Source organism: Rhinopithecus bieti, unplaced genomic scaffold (genome assembly GCF_001698545.2).
Source record: "Rhinopithecus bieti isolate Rb0 unplaced genomic scaffold, ASM169854v2 scaffold_39586, whole genome shotgun sequence".
Lineage (NCBI taxonomy): Eukaryota > Metazoa > Chordata > Mammalia > Primates > Cercopithecidae > Rhinopithecus > Rhinopithecus bieti.
Genome location: NW_016816842.1, coordinates 269,978 through 289,432, shown reverse-complemented (window position 1 = coordinate 289,432; position 19,455 = coordinate 269,978). Strand labels below are relative to the sequence as shown.

At 42.8% G+C, this 19,455-nt stretch overlaps 1 long non-coding RNA gene across 1 annotated transcript in view; it reads left to right on the top strand.

Moving 5' to 3' along the window:
* The window catches only part of LOC108517437 (uncharacterized), a 16,704-nt gene extending 5,482 nt beyond the window's left edge, over positions 1 to 11,222 (top strand). Inside the window, exons 3-5 of the long non-coding RNA XR_001882106.1 lie at positions 5,878 to 6,030; positions 10,032 to 10,140; positions 11,138 to 11,222. This is a non-coding gene — a long non-coding RNA (uncharacterized LOC108517437). The remainder of the gene's footprint in view (positions 1 to 5,877; positions 6,031 to 10,031; positions 10,141 to 11,137) is intronic.
* The last annotated feature ends 8,233 nt before the right edge of the window (positions 11,223 to 19,455 follow it).

Genomic DNA, 19,455 nt, shown 5'->3' with positions numbered 1-19,455 from the left:
TATATATATATAAAATCCTTTTTTCTCCTGGCAAATTGTTTGTTAAAGAGAGCAAGTTGTTTGTCCTACAGAGTTTCCACAGTCTGGATTTTGGTGACTGCATACTCATATTGCTAGTGGTGAAATGTTTAACATGTTCCTCTACCTCTGAATTTCCTGTAAAATGAGAGTTGAATCTAGGGGCTTGATCAGGTTTGTCAGATATTTTTGGCAAGACTGCTTCATAGATGCTGCTGTTTTCTTCCACCAGGAGTCCCTTAATGTCTAGTTATATCTCTTTTTCGTGATGATGGTAGCTGTTCATGATCAAAGCCTAGATTCATTCTACATTAGGGGTTGCAAAACGGTTCTAACACTATCCTTCCTTCTTCATTTATCACCTGTAATACTTCTATAAGGAGAAACTTCCCCACAATCTGTATATGGCTTTTCAGTGATAAAGTTCACATATGAAAGGCAATGTAAACACTTGATTTCTTACCTTTAGCTATCAATTTTCAAAATAATGAGTTGGCCTCTAACATGTTCCCACAGAACCTAACTAGGGCTTTTGTTTTGGGAGGGGAATACTGATGAATGCATGGACTTAATTCTTTTATGTTTCAATCCATTGCAATTATCTCACTGACACTCAAATTATCCATCATTGGCCAGTGGAATCCCTTCAAGTTGGTTCCTGAGTCCTTTTGATGAATAATCCTCACTATCTGGTATTCAAAGACATTCAGGTTTATCTTGTGTATTTCCTACCCAGACCTGGAATCAGCCATTTCCCCTAGAAGCCCTGACTCCTCTTAGTGGAAAAGGAGTTGAAGTTGTTATGCACGATATGGGGTCACAGAATCAAAAAGCCAGGCAGTAGGTGTCGAAGGAGATGCCACCTCTGCAAGCAAAGCTGTGTTAGAGTCCTCTAGAACTCAGAGTTTGACTGGGAACCATTCACACCAACCTCCTCTCAAGCTGTTGATCTAAGAAAAGGATGCTATTATCTCCCAAGCAGAGAGTGAGGGGCCAAGCTGGACAATTTTGTTTCATTCATGCCAAGTAAGTAAAAAGAGAAAAAAAATTGAGCCCATGACAAAATGCTACTGAATAGGAGAAAGGACAAATCTCTTCCTCCCTGAAGAGCAAGAGGAAGGGGATAATTCCTGAAAATGCAGACTACTGCAGGAAACAAGAAAATGTTGGAAAATTGTTTGACATCTTCAACAGAATGGAAGAAGAGATGCCTTTCATAAAACATGAGCAGTCAGCCATATGAAGAAAACAAGCAGAAAAGAAAAAGAACAAAATAAATCGAATGGTAGATGGATAAGATGAAGAATTCTAAGGGAAATTAAAAACAAAAGGGCAAAAATAGGACGAAATTATACTTACATATTTATATATAAAATACTGTTGTTTTCTCCTAGCAATAGATGAGAAACATCTTTCTATGTGTCATTAACTATCTGTTTTCATGATATTTCTATGACTGGACTGCATGGATAATTCAACATATGAAGGATCACACTTCATTTACCATATATACCCTCATGTTAGAAAGTTAAGCATTTTCCAGACTTTTTTCTTTTTTGCCATTATGAGCAATGTGAAAAGGGTGCATCCTTGTGCATGTGCCCACGAATTTAATGACTTCTTTTTTTTTTTTTGATACAGGGTCTCACTCTTTCACCCAGGCTGGAGTGCAGTGGTACAATCATGGCTCACTGCAGCCTTCCCCTCCTGGGCTCAAGCAATCCTCCCTCTTCAGCCTCCCAAGTAGCTGAGACTACAGGCATGTGCACCTGTATGGCTAGTTTTTTTTTTTTGTTTTTTTGTTTTTTTGTTTTTTTGTTTTTTTTAAAGAGGAGCTTTTGCCATGTTTCCCAGGCCGGCCTTGAACTCCTGGCTGGGCTCAAGTCATCTGCCCAACTTGGCCTCCCAAAGTGCTGGGACTACACCCATGAGCCACCACGTCCAGCCCGAATTCAATAACTGTTTATTGAGCACTTAATGATTACTAGGCACAGCACTAGGTGCCAAGGTACATGGTGACGAAAAAGATGGACACAGTTCCCATCTACATGGCCCTTGTGGTCTGACAGGGAAAGACAATTAAGTATGAAATTTCAATACTTTTGTGATGGGTGGTAGAGAAAAGAAATACAGGTGATAAGGAAGCACATGGCCAGGAAACCTAACCTGAGAAAGTGACATTTAATCTGAGACCTGAAAATGAGAGGAGTTAAGCTAAGAAAAGAAAAGCAGAACAATATTTTAAGGAGGGAGAACAGCATGTTCAAAGATCTGAATGTGAGAGAGAGCAAGGCACACTCAAGATGAAAGAAATTCAGTGGCAGCTCAGAAAGGGCCTTGCCACTGAAGGATTTTCAGCATGGGAGGGTCATGGCCAAGTTTTTTTGCTATAGAAGATATCTGGAGCACAATGGACATTGGATTATAGCCTAGCATAATTAAAGGTAGGGAGATCATTAGGAAGTGAGTCAATAGCCCAGGCGTGGAAGGGTGGTGGGCAAGAAGAGGGTATTGGCAATGAGAATGTAAAGAAGCAAATAGACTGGAAAAATATATTTAGGAGAGGCTGATTCATTTGATGTGGGTGGCAGGGGAGAGGGGAGTCAAAGCTGGCTCTCTGGTTTCTGACTTTAGAAAACCAGGTGGTGCCATTTACTAGTAACGGCAGAAACATATAGAAGAAATTATGAGTTCAGCTGGGTAATGCTGAGCTTGAGGTTCCTACAAAACTCCTAAATGGAAATATCCATTATGCATTTGACTATCCAGATCTGGAGCCCAGGAGAGAGGTCTGGGCTGGAATTCTAGACTTGGGATTCATCAGTATATGGGTTATAATGGAAACTTTGAGAATGGTTGAGAGCTCCCAGAAAGCATATATACAGCGAGAGAGAAAAGCACCTAGGAGAGAATCCTGAGGAGCAGCACTAACATTTAAGGGATGGGCAAAGGAAAAAGATTTTTAAAAGACTCTCCAAGTCTAGATGAGTAAATTGCTTCTTTCCAATTGCTTCTTTTCCAGAGAAAAGAAATTCAGAGAACATGCATCTTTAAGAAGCCAGTAAGGCTGAGCACAGTGGTTCACACCTGTAATCCCAGTACTTTGGGAGACCGAGGCAGGCCAATTACTTGAGGCCAGGAGTTCGAGACCAGCCTGGCCAACATGGCGAAACCCCATCTCTACTAAAAATACAAAAATTAGTTAGGTGTGGTGGCATGCACCTATAGTCCCAGCTACTTGGGAGGCTGAGGCAGGAGAATCACTTGAACCCAGGAGGCGGAGGTTGCAGTGAGTCGAGATTGCGCCACTGCATTCTAGCCTGGGTGACAAAACAACACTCCATCTCAAAAAAAAAAAAAAGAAGCCAGGAGAAGAGCTTGTGTTTAGAGGAAAGGTGTGGCTAATAGCATCAAATATTTTCCAAGAGGTTAACAAAGACAAGGGCTGAAAAGATTCCACTAGATTTAGTGACCACCTAAATGACCTTGGTCACCATGATAAAAGCAGTGAGTGGCCATGGTAAATTGGGTGTGGTGACCAGATATTATGGTAAAGAATTAGGGGGTTTTGTTCATATTTTTTAGACACAAGGTCTCGTTCTATTGCCCAGGATGGAGCAGTGACATGATCATAGCTCACCACAGCCTCAAATGCCTGAGCTCAAGAGATCCTCCTGCCTCAGTCTCCTGAGAGCTGGGACTACAGCCATGCACCACCACACCTGACTATTTGTTTTACTATTTTCTTTTGATTTTTGTAGAGACAGGGTCTTGCTATGGTGCCAGGGAGGGCTGGTCTCAAATTCATGGGCTCAAGTGATCTGCCCCAGCCTCCCAAAGTGCTGGGATTACAAGTGTGCCCAACTGCACCCAGCCATAAAGAGTGAGTTAACTGAAGGTGAGAAAGCATTCAGTCTCATTTGTCTTTTGAGCCAGTTTGAGAATCATTGTCTTTTACTAGGCAAGTGTTTTTGTTTGTTTGTTTGTTTGTTTGTTTTTGAGACAGAGTCTCGCCTTGTCGCCCAGGCTGGAGTGCAGTGGCGCGATCTCGGCTCACTGCAAGCTTCGCCTCCCGGGTTCCCGCCATTCTCCTGCCTCAGTCTCCGGAGTAGCTGGGACTACAGGTGCCCACCACCTCGCCAGGCTAGTTTTTTTTTTTTATGTTTTTAGTAGAGACGGGGTTTCACTGTGTTAGCCAGGATGGTCTCGATTTCCCGACCTCGTGATCCCCCCGTCTCGGCCTCCCAAAGTGCTGGGATTACAGCCTTGAGCCACCGCGCCCGGCCTACTAGGCAAGTTTAACTAATCTACATTTATATTCATAATGGTTTTTTGCTTCTCTCATTTTCTTTTTCTTTTTTTTTTTTTTTTTGAGGCGGAGTCTCACACTGTCTACCAGGCTGGAGTGCAATGGTACGATCTCGGTTCACTGCAAGCTCCGCCTCCCGGGTTCACGCCATTCTCCCGTGTCAGCCTCCTGAGTAGCTGGGACTACAGGCGCCCGCCACCACGCCCGGCTAATTTTTTGCATTTTTTAGTAGAGACGGGGTTTCACCGTGTTAGCCAGGATGGTCTCGACCTCCTGACCTCGTGATCTCCCACCTCGGCCTCCCAAAGTGCTGGGATTACAGGCGTGAGCCATCGCGCCCAGCCTCTCATTTTCTTTTATGCTTTCTAGTTTTTATGTTCCCTTGCTCTTTCTTTTCTATTCTATGTTTTGCTGAGTAGACGCTTATATTTACCATTAGCTCCTGAGGTGAATTCAAGGGTAGACAGTATGCCATTAATTCTACTCAGTAGTGGAACCAAAATTTGCATCCAGGCAGTCCAGAGTCCACAGATTCAGCCACTGTGCTATGCTGCCTCTCTTGCAACTCACAGCATCCTAACAGACATGGAAAATTAATTTGTCCTTGAAAATAGTCACACCACATGGGCAATAATTTCACTTTAGAAATATATCTTAAAGAACCAATCAGAAAATTATGCACATAGGTACTCACTGCAGCATTAAAATTTTTTTTCCACTCTGTCACCCAGACTGGAGTACAGTGACACAATCATAGCTCATTGCAGCCTCAACATCCTCAGCTCAAGCAATCCTCCTGCCTCAGCCTCCCAAGCAGCTGGGACTACAGGTGGCTCAAGCCACCACAATCAGCTCAATTTTTTTGTGTGTGTGTGTAAAGATAGAGGTCTCATTATGTTGCCCAGGCTGGTCTCGAACTCCTGGGCTCAAGTGATCCTCCCAACTCAGCCTCCCAAAGTGCTTGGATTACAGTATGAACCTCCTCCCCCAGCCGGCATTTTTTAAAATAGCAAAACAATGTAAATTTGCATAGATTTTCCTTTCTTAAAAAATATTGGCCGGGCGCGGTGGCTCACACCTGTAATCCCAGCACTTTGGGAGGCCAAGGCGGGTGGATCACCCAAGGTCAGGAGTTCGAGACCAACCTGGCCAACATGGTGAAAACCTGTCTCTATTAAAAATACACACACACACAAAAATTAGCTGGGCATGGTGGTGGGTACCTGAGATCCCAGCTACCCCAGAGGCTGAGGCAGGAGAATCGCTCGAACCCAGGAGGCAGAGGTTGCAGTGAGCCAAGATCATGCCATTGGATACCAGCCTGGAAAACAAGAGTGAAACTCCATCTTAAATAAATAAATAAATAAATAAATAAATAAATAAATAAATCAGCTGTTTCTATTTAATGCTTGACTTGTCTTAGAATCTGTGTTTTTTGCCTTGGTTGTGAATTTTGTTTGTAAATTGGTCATGTTCATTTAAAAGTTGATTGAAAAAATATATACATTAAAATGTGTGCCCTGCTTGCTTCCTGGGCTGGCTATTTACAGCCCAGAACAGGACATGACATACGGGAGTAGGAAAGCAGAGTCCATCCGAAGGTGACAGAAGAAGCAGGCATTTTCCGGCACCAGGACCGCACGTATTAAAAGGCTAAGAGATTTGCTTCTAAGATGTCTGGCAATGAAGCACAGAGAAACACAGTAAGTTACATAATTGTTATTGTCCAGTAAGACAAAGAAATTCTAATTCTTCTGCGGGAGCAGTTTTATCTGGGATCTAAAAGTCAAGCAGGAATTTATTCTGTGTATCCTCCTGGAAAGGGTATTGAGGGACGCTAAAGACTATGTTTAAATAATTGCTAAAGAAATCCCATTAAACCCATTCACGTGGATGGCTCTCTATGAACTTGTCATCCAAGCTCACCGTGAGGCATCAGCTCCTAACCAGGGGAAGGTGTTTATGCCACGCAGCTGAACCGGGGTTCGGGTGCGGTCTTCTGGTTCATCTGTAGAGCTCTGCCTCTGAGAAGGCCCTTCACATCCCGTGCTTCTCCAGCTTTGCACAAAAGCACCCTCACGTGAACACCAGCTGGGGGCGGGTGAGAAGAGGTTGTAGCCCAAAAAGGCCAGCTGTAAGCTAAAATTTCTTTGAAAATTTGCAATTTATATTTAAAGTTCATGTGAATTTTACAGTCTGTTTCGTAATGTGTTTATAGATAAAATGTGTTTTCCCCTTAAAACTTCTAAAAAATTGGTGCTCCAGTGGATGGGCTGTATTTACCCTATTTGAGTATCTCTCGGCAAAGCTACCCTGGACCTCCCCACCTAATCCCCACCCTCCACAGACATAGCAAGATTTTAATTTGATGTTGAGCCAGAGTCTCCAAGTCTAGATGAGTAAATTGCTTCTTTCCAATGTTATACGTACTGGAATAGAACATCATAGATTCTTCTGACACATAGAGAAGAGGGTCTACGTAAGCTTTGGTTGGCAGGTGTTTTTAACATTGCCTGTAGGACTTCCTGTACAGACAGCAGAGAAAGCTACTGTTCTACACAGGTACAAACATCAGGGGTGACCACATGAGGCAAGCGCTAAAGGATCTTTTAAGCTCCAGGGCTCATGATTGGTCATGACCTACCTAAAGTCCCAGGGAGAGCATGTCCGGGTGACAGGCACTTAGCAGGGCTGACCTCTCTACAATCACAAGGCTCTATATGAAAGGCTTGAAACCCCCTATTTGCAACAAGTTCCCTGAGAGAGCAAGCATCTCTAGGAACTTCTGCACATTGAGTCATTTATCCTGGAAGCTCAGTCCTTATTCAGTTGGCCCTTTCTCTGGCTAGGACTTTTGGCTTTCAAAAGTCCAGGGTGGGTTAAGGCAGCTCTAAATGGCAGAGGGCTGGTGTTGGGCAACTCCTCTGGCTAGATTTAGGGCTGGACCAGGCTGTCCATAGGTGTTTAAGGTTGGATGCAAGGCACAAGATCATTTGGGGAAAGATGTATTCTCCTGAAATTGGAGGTCACATCCTTCATGAGCAAGACTCTTAGAGTGCTGTCTGTGGGTGATGAAAAGGCGCTCATTAAGAATAACAAAGGGGCCAGATACAGTGGCTCATGCCTAAAATCCCAACGCTTTGGGAGGCCAAGGTGGGAGGGTCCCTTGAGCTCGGGAGTTCGGGACCAGCCTAGACAACATAGAGAAACTCCATCTCTTCAAAAATACAAAAATTAACCAGGCGTGGTGGTGTGTGCCTGTAGTCCCAGCTATTCGAGAGACTGAGCCAGGGGGATTGCTGTAGCCCAGGAGGTCAAGGCTGCAGTGAGCCATGTTTGTTTGTGCCACTGCACTTCAGCCTGGGCAACAGAGTGAGACTCTGTCTCCAGAAAAAAAGAAGGAGAAGAAGAAGAAGAAGAGGAGGAGGAGGAGGAGGAGGAGGAAGGAAGGAAGATGAAGAAGAAGGAAGAAGAAGAAGAAGAAGGAAGAAGAAGAAGGAAGAAGAAGAAGGAAGCAGAAGCAGAAGCAGAAGCAGAAGCAGAAGCAGAAGCAGAAGCAGAAGCAGAAGAAGAAGAAGAAGAAGAAGAAGAAGAAGAAGAAGAAGAGAAAAATAAAAGAAATAAAGAATAAAAGACACTCCTGTCAGGAACATTCAAGTGTTTTAGGTGCTCTGTGATAGGAATCTAAGCAAAGACCAAGGATACTCTATATTATACCACAGAACCTCCATCCAAAAATCCTTGGGGGTGGGAACAGGGGCAGCCCAACCCATGGGAAGTCCCTGAAATGATGTAATTCCCGGGCTAATACCCTGGGAAGAAGAGGAGGTCCTTCACCTAAGGACCTGGATCATTAAATGAGGCCCTCAGCAGGTTGGAGTGTGGAATCCACTTCCCTCTACTGGCCTCATTGTCCCAACTTTCGACTGCCTTAGTAGAGGGGGTCAAGGTGGTTGTCAGTCTGTGGATTTTGGAGGTACGGATGAGAGAGAGGGACCTCTGGAGAGAGTCACAAAGCAAGTCCTGCCTTGTGAGCAAGATTTTCTTTTTTTTTTTTTTTTGAGACAGGTTCTTGCTCTGTTGCCCAGGCTAGAGTGCAGTGGCGTGATCATGGCTCACTGCAGCCTCGATCTCCTGGGCTCAAGTGATCCTCCTGCCTCAGCCTCCCAAGTAGCTGGGACGCCAGGTGTGTGCCACCACACCTGGCTGATTTTTTTATTTTTTGTAGGTGGGGTCTCATATGTTGCCCAAGCTCATCTTTTAAACTCCTAGGCTCAAGCAATCTTCCCACCTCGGCCTCCCAAACTGCTGGAATTACAGGCGTGCCCAGCCACGGTGCCCAGCTCAGACTGCCACTTTCATATCACTGTGTTCTCTTCTCAGGTGTATGTCTTAAGCTTTTGTTAAAACCTTGTTTAAGTAGGGTAGCCTTGTCTCCACTGTCTGGATGATAAGAAAAAGGTTACATGTTCACCCTTGGGACAGAGGATCAAAGCGGGAAGCAGGTGTGGGAGTCAGGGGTCGGTGAAGAGAGACTCCTAGGAAGAGGATAAGGTTCCAGCTCCATGTTAGAGCCACATGTTCCAGCTGCCTCCTCCCGGCAAGAGATTCTGCTCTTATGCCAAGGAATAGATTCTGCTCTCATGGGTATTTTATTAATGTATCCGGCATTTCCTTACTACCAACTACCCTCAATCTGCTTGACCCCATAACCACAGCTGTCAATACAGCAGCCAGGAATCCAGATCTTGGCCTGTGGGTGCAGCTGCCCCCAGACGGGGGTGTGCTGTCATTTCCAGACCTGAGACCCAGGCAGGCAGAAATGTAAGAGACCTCCAGGCCAGGGCAAGACTCCAGAGGGCTGGAGATAGTTTCTATCTGATGGACACAAGGCCCTCAGGGAAATTAAAATCCTCTCCACCTTGAATCCTGTCCCAGGATCTTGGTGAACTTTCGGGTGAGCCTCTCTGCCCTCAGCAAAGAAGGGTCATAGGAACAAATGACCTGCATAATCCTAGGGTTTCATTGGTTTCACATTGTGGCCTTTGGGCCTCTGGGGTGGTGGCAGCGTCCCAGCTGTGGGGGTGCAATGCGCAGTCCTGGGCCCACGGTTTGCAGTAGTTCCGTTCCTTGGTTGTATCTGTATGCTGAACAAGCATGTCTTGTGATGAAATAAAAAACTATCTCTTGCCTCCCATTACCCCCCCCCCTTTTTTTTTTTTTGAGACAGAGTCTCACTCTGTTCCCCAGGCTGGAGTGCAGTGGTGCAATCTCAGCTCACTGCAGCCTCCACCTCCTGGGTTCAAGCGATTTTCCTGCCTCAGCCTCCCGAGTAGCTGGAATTACAGGCACATGCCACTGTGCCCAGCTAATTTTTGTATTTCTAGTAGAGACAGTGTTTCACCATGTTGGCCAGGGTGGTCTTGAACTCCTGACCTCAAGTGATCTGCCCACCTTGGCCTCCCAAAGTGCTGGGATTACAGGTGTGAGTCACCATGCCTGGTCTCCCACTACCCTTTTTAACCTGAGTCAGGGTGGGAAGTGTTTCTTCTGCTACAGAATGAAAGCTCAGCAGGCTCCGTTTCAGGTCATCGAGAGGCTTTCAGTCACTTTAAGTCAGAAAGACAGTCTCAATTCAATAGTTACATACAAGTAAGTCTTGAGTCTTCATATGAAGGAAAGGTTTCTCCCTCTCTTGCTGCAGACACTTGTAGTTGATGCTGCTGTCTCTGAGAAAAGGGTGACGATCAGCTTCTTCCTCCAATCCAGTCTCCTCCTCTCTCCTTCCATAGCGCTGTTTCCATCATCACCAGGTGAGGAAAAGGGCAGGAGAGGAGGTAAGGGGCTGGGCACATGCCACTTGGCCAGCTGGCTTTGTACCCTCTGCGTTGGCAGAGAATTCAAACTGACTTTCTGCTTGGATGCTTTGTAGATTGCTCAGAGACTCCCGTCCCTGGGATCTTTCTTCCACAATTCCTTGGCCAGGGTGGTGCGTCCGTGTCTGAATGGTTTCTTGTGACATCTTTACTCCCAGCGTCTTGCTAGTTAGGCCTCAAAGGTTTGCTCTTCAGCTTGGCTCACTTTGTTTTTTTAAAAGACAGGATCTCATTTTATTGCCCAGGCTGGAGTGCAGTGGCGTGATTAATATCTCACTGCAGACTAAAATTTTTGGGCTCAAGTGATTCTCATGCCTCAGCTTCCTGAATAGCTGGAACTATAGGTGCATGCCACCACAACCGGCTAATTTTTTGATTTTCTAGAGACAGAGTCTTGCAATGCTGCTGAGGCTGGTCTCAAATGCCTGGCCTCAAGCAATCCTCCCACCTCAGCCTCCCAAAGTGCTGGGATTATAGGTGTGAGCCACCAGACCTGGCCTTTGCCCACTTTTTGACCCGTGAGAAATACTCACGCTACCCTTTTGTTAAATCAAGTTTACCCTAAAGCTGCCTCCTTACATATTTTAAATTCAGCCTAAAGGTTTTTCTGTACATAATGAATTATAACCTAAATGAAGGTGTAAACAGAATGTATTCTACTCTTGTGCCAATCACCCAGTTTTGGCCATCAAAGGGGGCCAACTGTTCAAACTGTGTTCAAATAAGGCAAATGTCAAGCTGTAACCAATTGGGCTGTTTCCATACTTCAGTACAGAATGTAACTTGCCTTTTTTCTGTCCCAAAATCTTCTTCCACCACATCGCTGTGGTGGAGTCTCTCTGAGTCTAGCTCAAGAGGCTGCCCAATTCGCAAATTGCTCTTTGCTCAATTAAATCTGTTAAATTTAATTTAGCCAAGGATTTTCCTTTAACAGATGATGTCAGAAGTGGGATCTGATGTAGAGCTTCCAGCAACCCCTAGGAGCACTGAGTGACCAAGCGAGGTACCCCCTGGGCCCACTATGTCCATTGCTCTCTCTCACGGCAACTGGGGATTGTGGTAAGTTCTCCCTCAGATTCAGAAGCTCCATGAAGTTGTGTTTTGAGCTCTCTGAGTTTGTTTGAGCAAATTTCTGATCCAAACTAGGTTTGGAAGTCGTGACAGAAATTGGACCGGGTCTAGGATTGAATTGGATCTGATCAATAACTGGCTTGGATCCAGTTAGAGGCCTTTTATAGACTTCTGACTGGGTCAGAAAGAAACTGGTAGTAAGTGCCAATACTGCAGCTGGTATAAACTTCAGCTTTTGGAAATTCTTGGGGATTTTTGTGTTCTACCCCCTCTGTTTCTTCCTTCTTGCATGCTTAGGTTAGGAAAAATCATTGGCAAAGTTGGTTGAGAGGATCTGAGAGCCAAAGTCAATATTTTAGGTAAAAACTGGATCCTTAATTTTGAAGAATTGAGTACCTTCCAGTTTATACATTCATAAGTATTAGGCCCTGAAAGCAACAAAGGCTTAGGAAATGATGAAATCTTGCTAAAGATAAGTTACAGTAGAACATTCCAAATAAACAATACTGGGCCAGGAGTGGTGGCTCAGGCTGTAATCCCAGCACTTTTGGGAGGATAGCTTGAGTCGAGGAGTTCGAGACCAACCTAGGCAACATAGTGAGACCGCATCTCTCTAGAAAACAAAAACGAAGAAACAAATGAATAATACTGCACTGGAAGAAGTGCGTTTGAAAATGAGGTCTCCCAAAGTTGTCTCATCTAGGGGTGCTTACTGATATGCAGAAGCTACTAAAGAGTTTTTTTTCTTTTCTTTTCTTTTGAGACAGAGTATCTCACTCCGTTGCCTAGGCTGGAGTGCAGTGGCATGATCTTGGCTCACTGAAACCTCTACCTCCAAGGTTCAAAAGATTCTCCTGCCTCAGCCTCCAGAGTAGCTGGGATTACAAGGCATGCCCCACCACACCTGGCTCATTTTTTTATTTTTAGTAGAGATGGGGTTTTGCCATGTTGGTCAGGCTGGTCTCGAACTTCTGACCTCAAGTGATCTGCCCGCCTTGGCCTCCCAAAGTGCTGGGATTATAGGCATAAGCCACCACGCCCAGCCAAAAAACTTCTAAAGAGATTTTAATATTTGTATTTAAAGACTCTTTATAAAAGGCAAATAAAAGCTTAAATAACTAACTGATAAGAAAAATTAAATCTGCTAATCTGTTAGCTTAGTTACCATCCCACCTCAAAGGTGAAAAAAATCTAATCTAGATAAAGTGTTTATAAGAGGCAAGGCTTCTTTTTCAGATTAATTCACACTGAGTCCACGTATAGAGAATGCTTTTTTTTTTTGCCTCATTCCTTAATGGGTTTCACCCTGAACTCAGTAAATTTTAGCTTAAAACAGTGGCTAAATTAAAAAGAACACTTATTGAACTAAAATCCACCATTCTGGGCCGGGGGCGGTGGCTCACACCTATAATCCCAGCACTTTCAGAGGCTGAGGCAGATCACATGAGGTAAGGAGTTCAAGACCAGCCTGGCCAACATGGCGAAACCCTATCTCTATTATTCTCTACTACTATTACGTAAATTAGCCGGTGTGGTGGCACACACCTGTAATCCCAGCTACTCGGGTGGCTGAGGCACGAGAATTGCTTGAACCCAGGAGGTGGAGGCTGCAGCGAGCGGAGATGGCGCCACTGTGATCCAGCCTGGGTGACAAAGCGTGACTCTCTCTCAAAAAACTAAAAAATAAAATAAAACAAAATACATCTTTCTGGAATTTAACTGGCTATTTTGAAACCGTTTTGTAAAAGAAAATTACATCTATTAAGGAAATCTCAATTTTTGAAGATGTCTGCCTGTGTACATTAGAAACTCTTACCACTGTTTTAAGTTTACATTGTAAGTCATACATTTGTATAAGGTGCTTTTCTGGCCATCTTGTCTGGATTGAACTTTTACATGAGCACTGTGTTTTTCCTTGGTTTAAGCAAATGATGATACAATATTTAGTCCTAAAATCTTAGCTCTGTGCTTATGAAATATAATTTTTTTTTGTTTTACCTAAGAGTTGTCTCTTTAGAAATGCAAACTTTTTGCCTGGTTAATAATTGCTTAGGGCAATGAAACAGATAATTGGAAGACTGATAGTCTGAATGGGGAAAAGAAAAGCTATTTAAAAGTCAGCAAATAAAAAAAGCCAGCTTTATGACAGCTCTAAGACTGTTTCTGTGTGTTTGTGTGTCTAGATGTGTTACGTATATGTGATAATATCTGGTAAATAATGATAGTTTTTAAATTGTTGGTAAAATAAAAATGGCTTCAAAATGATCATTAAATACAATTAGATGCTTGATTTGACTGTGAGCTTATGTTTCTGGTTTAGAGCGAGCCTCTACATTCATGAGTCTGGATAGGGGCCATGCTGAGGTCTGGAGGGGTGCTCTCAGTGCCTGGACCAGCAGCTACAAGGCAGAAGCAAGTCCAATATGCCCCTTCTTCCCTGCTTCCCCTGCATGCCTACTGGCTATTTTGGGAGAGGTTGGATCCCTTAGGTATAGTAGCTGGACGTGATGCCTAGTGCCTGTAATCCCAGCATTTTGGGAGACTGAGACAGGCAGATCACTCAAGGTCAGGAGTTCAAGACCAGCCTGGCCAACATGGTGAAACCCTGTCTCTACTAAAAAATACAAAAATTAGCCAGGGGTAGTAGGCTGGCACCTGTAATCCCAGTTACTTGGGAGGCTGTGGCAGGAGAATCACTTGAACCCAGGAGGCGGAGGTTGCAGTGAGCAGAGAGCACCACTGCACTCCAGCCTGGGTGACAGAACAAGACACTGTCTAAAAAAAAAAAAAAATGCCGGGTACAGTGGCTCCTGCCTGTAATCCCAGCTACTCAGGAGGCAGAGGCACGAGAATTGCTTGAACCTGGGTGGCGGAGGTTGCAGTGAGGTTAAAATACTAAAATATGAATTATTAATATGGCTTCAGAAAAGTTAAATATAAATTTAGATCTGTTAATAAACAACAATTTAAAGAAGCATCTTTCTAAAAAATTATAAAATGGTTTTTCTCTACAAATACTGATATAAAACAGTTCAAAATTACTTTCTAGGGTCCAAGCGCAGTGGCTCATGCCTGCAATCCCAACACTTTGGGAGCCAAGGGATGTGGATCACTTGAGGTCAGGAATTCAAAACCATCCTGGCCAATATGGTGAAACCCCATCTCTACTAAAAATACAAAAAATTAGCCAGGCGTGGTGGCAGGCGCCTATAATCATAGCTACTCAGGAGGCTGAGGCAGGAGAATGGCTTGAACCTGGAGGCAGAGGTTGCAGTGAGCCGAGATTATGCCACTGCACTCCAGCCTGGGCGACAGAGGGAGATGCTGTCGAAAAAATTTAAAAATTTTAAAAATTCAAAAAAAATTACTTTATAGGGTTTTCACTAGAAATTAAGGTTACTAAGTTTTTTGTTTTGTTTTGTTTTTGTAGTTGTTGTTGTTGTTTTTGAGACAGAGCATCCCTCTGTTGCCCAGGCTGGAGTGCAGTGGTGCAGTCTTGGCTCACTGCAACCTCCACCTTCTATGTTCAAGCGATTGTCTTGCCTCAGCCTCCTGAGTAGCTGGGACCACAGACGCGCTCTACCACGCCTGGCTAATTTTTGTATTTTTAGTAGAGACAGGATTTCAACGTGTTGGCCAGGCTGGTCTCAAACTCCTGACCTCAGGTGATCTACCCGCCTCGTTCTCCAAAAGTGCTGGCATTACAGGTGTGAGCCATCATGCCCATCCAGGTTACTAAGTGTTAAAACTGTAGTTAATATATGTAACTAATACTACTAGATATGAGAGAAACAATTCTGTATACAGAGTTTATAAGCAAAAGCAAGATATGCTTTGATGAGAAAAGTTATAAAGGCATAAAAATATGTGTTTGTTAAAAAAATTTTGTTTAGTTTGGACTTAAAGGTTTCAAATTAAAGCAGTGAAAATAGATAAAACTAAATAAATATAGGAAGTTGGGGGAAAATATAAAATGTAAAATATTTATAAAAATCTTGTATGGTAGGCTGGCACGGTGGCTGACGCCTGTAATCCCAGCACTTTGGGAGGCTGAGATGAGCAGATCACAAGGTCAGGAGATCGAGACCATCCTGGCTAACGTGGTAAAACCCCGTCTCTACTAAAAATATAAAAAATTAGCTGGGCGTGGTGGCAGGTGCCTGTAGTCCCAGCTGCTCAGGAGGCTGAGGCAGGAGAATGGCATGAACCTGGGAGGCGGAACTTGCAGTGAGCCGAGATCACGCCACTGCACTCCAGCCTGGGCGACAGAGTGAGACGCCGTCTCAAAAAATAAAAAATAAAAAATAAATCTTGTATGGTTAAAAGACTATAGATTTGATAAATTTATTTGTAGGGTTGTATTAAAATTAGCTTTAGTATTGANACAAGATGTGCTTTTGGTGAGGAAAGCTATGAAGTATGTGTTTGTTAAAAAGAGGTTTTTTGTCTAGTTTGAAGTTACTTAAAGTTTCTTTCAAATAAAAGGAATAAAAAAGATGTAGATAAAACTCATAGAAAGTTGAAAAGAAAAAGAATTGTATAAATGTATAAGAGATTATGAAAACTTTATGGAAATATGGTGTGGTCAAAAGCCAACTGAGATTTGTTTATAAGGTTTTATTAAAATTAACTTTGATATCAATACATACACTAATATAAAAGTAAAATTTTGTTTTCTCTTTTGAACAAAATTTCGTGTAGTATTAATAAGACACAGTAAAATATTTTGTTCATCCTTTGAGTAAACTACAAAAGAATAAAGAGAGAGAAGAGAGAAGAAGAGACAGATTCTGTCTCATACTGTCTTTCTCAGGTCTTTTGGTTGTTTGGAAAACTTTTAATTATCACTTTGGCTAAATAAATGACTATTATTTCATAGTGACCCATGATGCTATTTTGGTCAAATGTTTTAAACTTTTGACATATTTAATAGGCTTCTCAAAATCAAATGTCAGCTTCAAAATTAAGTCTTTTTTGACCTCTAACTTTGGGGTGCTACAGAAGTTGCCCAAAGCATCCAAAAGAGAGATACAAAGGATTATTTTACATATTAAATTACATGGGAAGCATTGTCAAATAAGAAATGATGTTTAAAAAAAGATGTTTAACCTTCTTCAAGTTATATTTAAATGACTATGTTATTTATATCTGTTCCAAAATTATATGGGATTTCTAAAATTCTAATATGTCTGGGAATATGGTATCAATCATAATTATGGTCATTATGTTAAGTTTTTGTAGGCCACAGATATAACCAAATTTTCTTGTCAATTGTGTCTTTAACTATGACCATTTAAAGTCATTTCCACAATTAACTGCTTAAACTTCAGAAGCATGCAAAAATCCTAAGGTATTGAGTTTTTTGTTTTGTTTAGTTTTGTTTTTGAGACAGGGTCTTGCTCTGTTGCCTAGGCTACCGTGCAGCAGCATGATCTTGGCTCACTGCAACCTCAGCCTCCCAAGTAGCTGGGACTATAGGTGTGAGCCACCACACCTGGGAAAAGTTTGTATTTTTTAGTAGAGACTGGATTTCACCATGTTGGCTAGGCTGGTCTCAAACTTCTGGCCTCAAGTGATCTGCCCGCCTCGGCCTCAAAAAATGCTGGGATTACAGGCGTGAGCCACGGTGCCTGGCCAAGTATTGAGTCCTTAAGGAGGTTCATGAAAGGATGGAAAGGATTGTAAAAAGCACTCTTGAATACAGGTTTCTGATAACTTTAGATTGTATCATTTGGACTGGGTAAGAATTCCCAGAACTCTTAATAAAGAGAGTAACTGGTTCATGAAGCTGCCAAACCAAGCAGGACAAAAATTAATTGAATACCAAGAAAATACTTTGCCAGATTTTCACACAAAGTCAGTTCACAAATTATTTAGGTATACAATTTGAATGAACTCCATGGTCCAAGTGAAATTACCTATGATAACCCACCAGTTATCAGTGTTATGTACCTAAATTGGAAAAATAACTGGTAATTAAGAAGACATAAATACAATGTTAAGTATGGACTCATGGAGACTCTGGATGGCTTCCTTGTCCTTCCTGAGTTCTTACAGCTTTCATTATTAAAAGCTCTGCATTTTGTGACTCATCATGGAAGAGATAAAATGATCCAAATTAAAAATACAGATATTGGTGTGGTGACTGTTCCAAATTGCTAACAAAAGGCCAGGCACAGTGGCTCACACCTGTAATCCCAACAATTTGGAAGGCCAAAGAGGGAGTATCACAGGCCCAGGAGTTCGAGGCCAGCCTGGGCAACATAGTGAGACCCTGTCTCTATAAAAAATAAAAAATAAATAAATTCCAAAAGTAGTTTATGACCAATATTTGGTTTGTCTAACCCACATTCCTGGGGAGACAATCAAGATGTTATAACAGCAGCTCATTATGCCAAAGTGTATTTTCACCACGTAGAGAGGGCTTTTCATGGTCCTCTGACTGAGGACAATCAACTTCTTCACAATATAGGACCTGAAGATGGGTTCAGGTTCTGAGAACATCAGAAAAAAAACTGCCCCTGCCATCCATACTGCATCAAAACTTCAGGACCTTGAACATTGGATTCATTATCTCACAACTCAGAAAGGCCCTTCTACACTCTTGGAACTATACACCCATCGGATGTATAGTTCCTTAAGGTTTCGGATGGGTGTATAGTTACAGCTAACCAGGAAAGTTTCTCCCCAGAAGAAGACAGCATCCTTAACTCGGACAGCTTTTCCCCAAAATCATGAATCAAGACTTCTCTACTATCATCAGACTCTTATCTGTCCATTTTTTCCTTTGCTTTGCCTCTATGAACAGTAGAAGTGAAAAGGTAGTCTGTTGTGTACATTCATGGGGTATACTTTTATTTGTGAAGGATTTTACAGCCAGCCTTATACATGCACAATCTTATGCCTTGATAGATGGAAGATGAAGGCCCAAAGTATACAGAAATTTTAATGGTACATTTGTTGCCTCATCATCAGTCAGAAATAGAACATTGATCCACTCTTCCTAACCTACACCATGGGTTAAAGAGGACATTGCCAGGAGGTCTTTGTTTTTCTAGATGGGCATCATTTGTTAGGTCTCTTTTTTTCTATAATTTGGAGTATACGAAGCAATGATTAGAAATTTACCTTTCATGATAGGCTCTATAGCAGGTTCTAATGGAAAGGCTATTGTATTAGTACAATAGAATTGCTACAAAGAACTACCTGAGAAGGGGTAATTTATAAAGAAAAGAGGTTTAGTTGGCTCACGGTTCCACAGGCTGTACAGGAAACATGGCTGGGAGACCCTTAGGAAACTTATGATCATGGCGGAAGGGGAAGAGGAAGGAGGCACATCTTACATGGCCAGAGCTGGAGGAAGAGAGAGAAGGGGGAGGTGCCATACACTTTTAAACAACCAGATCTCATGAGAACTCATTCATTATCATGAGAACAGCAAGGGTGAAGTCTGCCCCCATGATCTAACCACCTCCTGCCAGGTCCTTCCTCCGTCATTGGGGTTTAGAATTCAAACATGAGATTTGGACAGGGACACAAATCCAAACCATATCAGCTATGGTTACACATCAGACTTTGTTTTTTGTTTTTTTGAGAGAGAGTCTCACTCTGTCACCCAGGCTGGAGTGCAATGGTGTGATCTCAGCTCACTGCAACCTCTACCTGCCAGGTTCAAACAATCCTTGTGCCTCAGCCTCCCGAGTAGCTGGGACTACAGGCATGTGCCACCATGTCTGGCTAGCTTTTGTATTTTTAGTGCAGACAGGGTTTCACCATGTTGGCCAGGCTGATCTCAAACCCCTTGGCCTCAAGTGATCCGCCTGTCTTGGCCTCCCAAAGTGCTGGGATTACAGGCGTGAGCCACCACATGGTCAGACTTTAAATTTTCTTGTGTGTACCCCTGAACTTAAAATGAACGTTAAAAAAATTCTCTTGTGAAAGTTATCCTAAATAATAGAATTGTTCTAGATTACTTACTGGCCAAGCAGAGTAGTATCTGTGCCATTACTGGCACTTCTTGTTGCCCATGGAGAAATAAATCAGGTATTACAGAGATTCAGTTGCAGGGGATTAATGAACAGGCTGCTTGGTTAAAGTGAGTAGACTCTTTAGCTCATTCTTTGATCTATTTTATTTTAATTGGTTTCGTTCATGGGAACCTTGGCTAGGGAACATACTCTA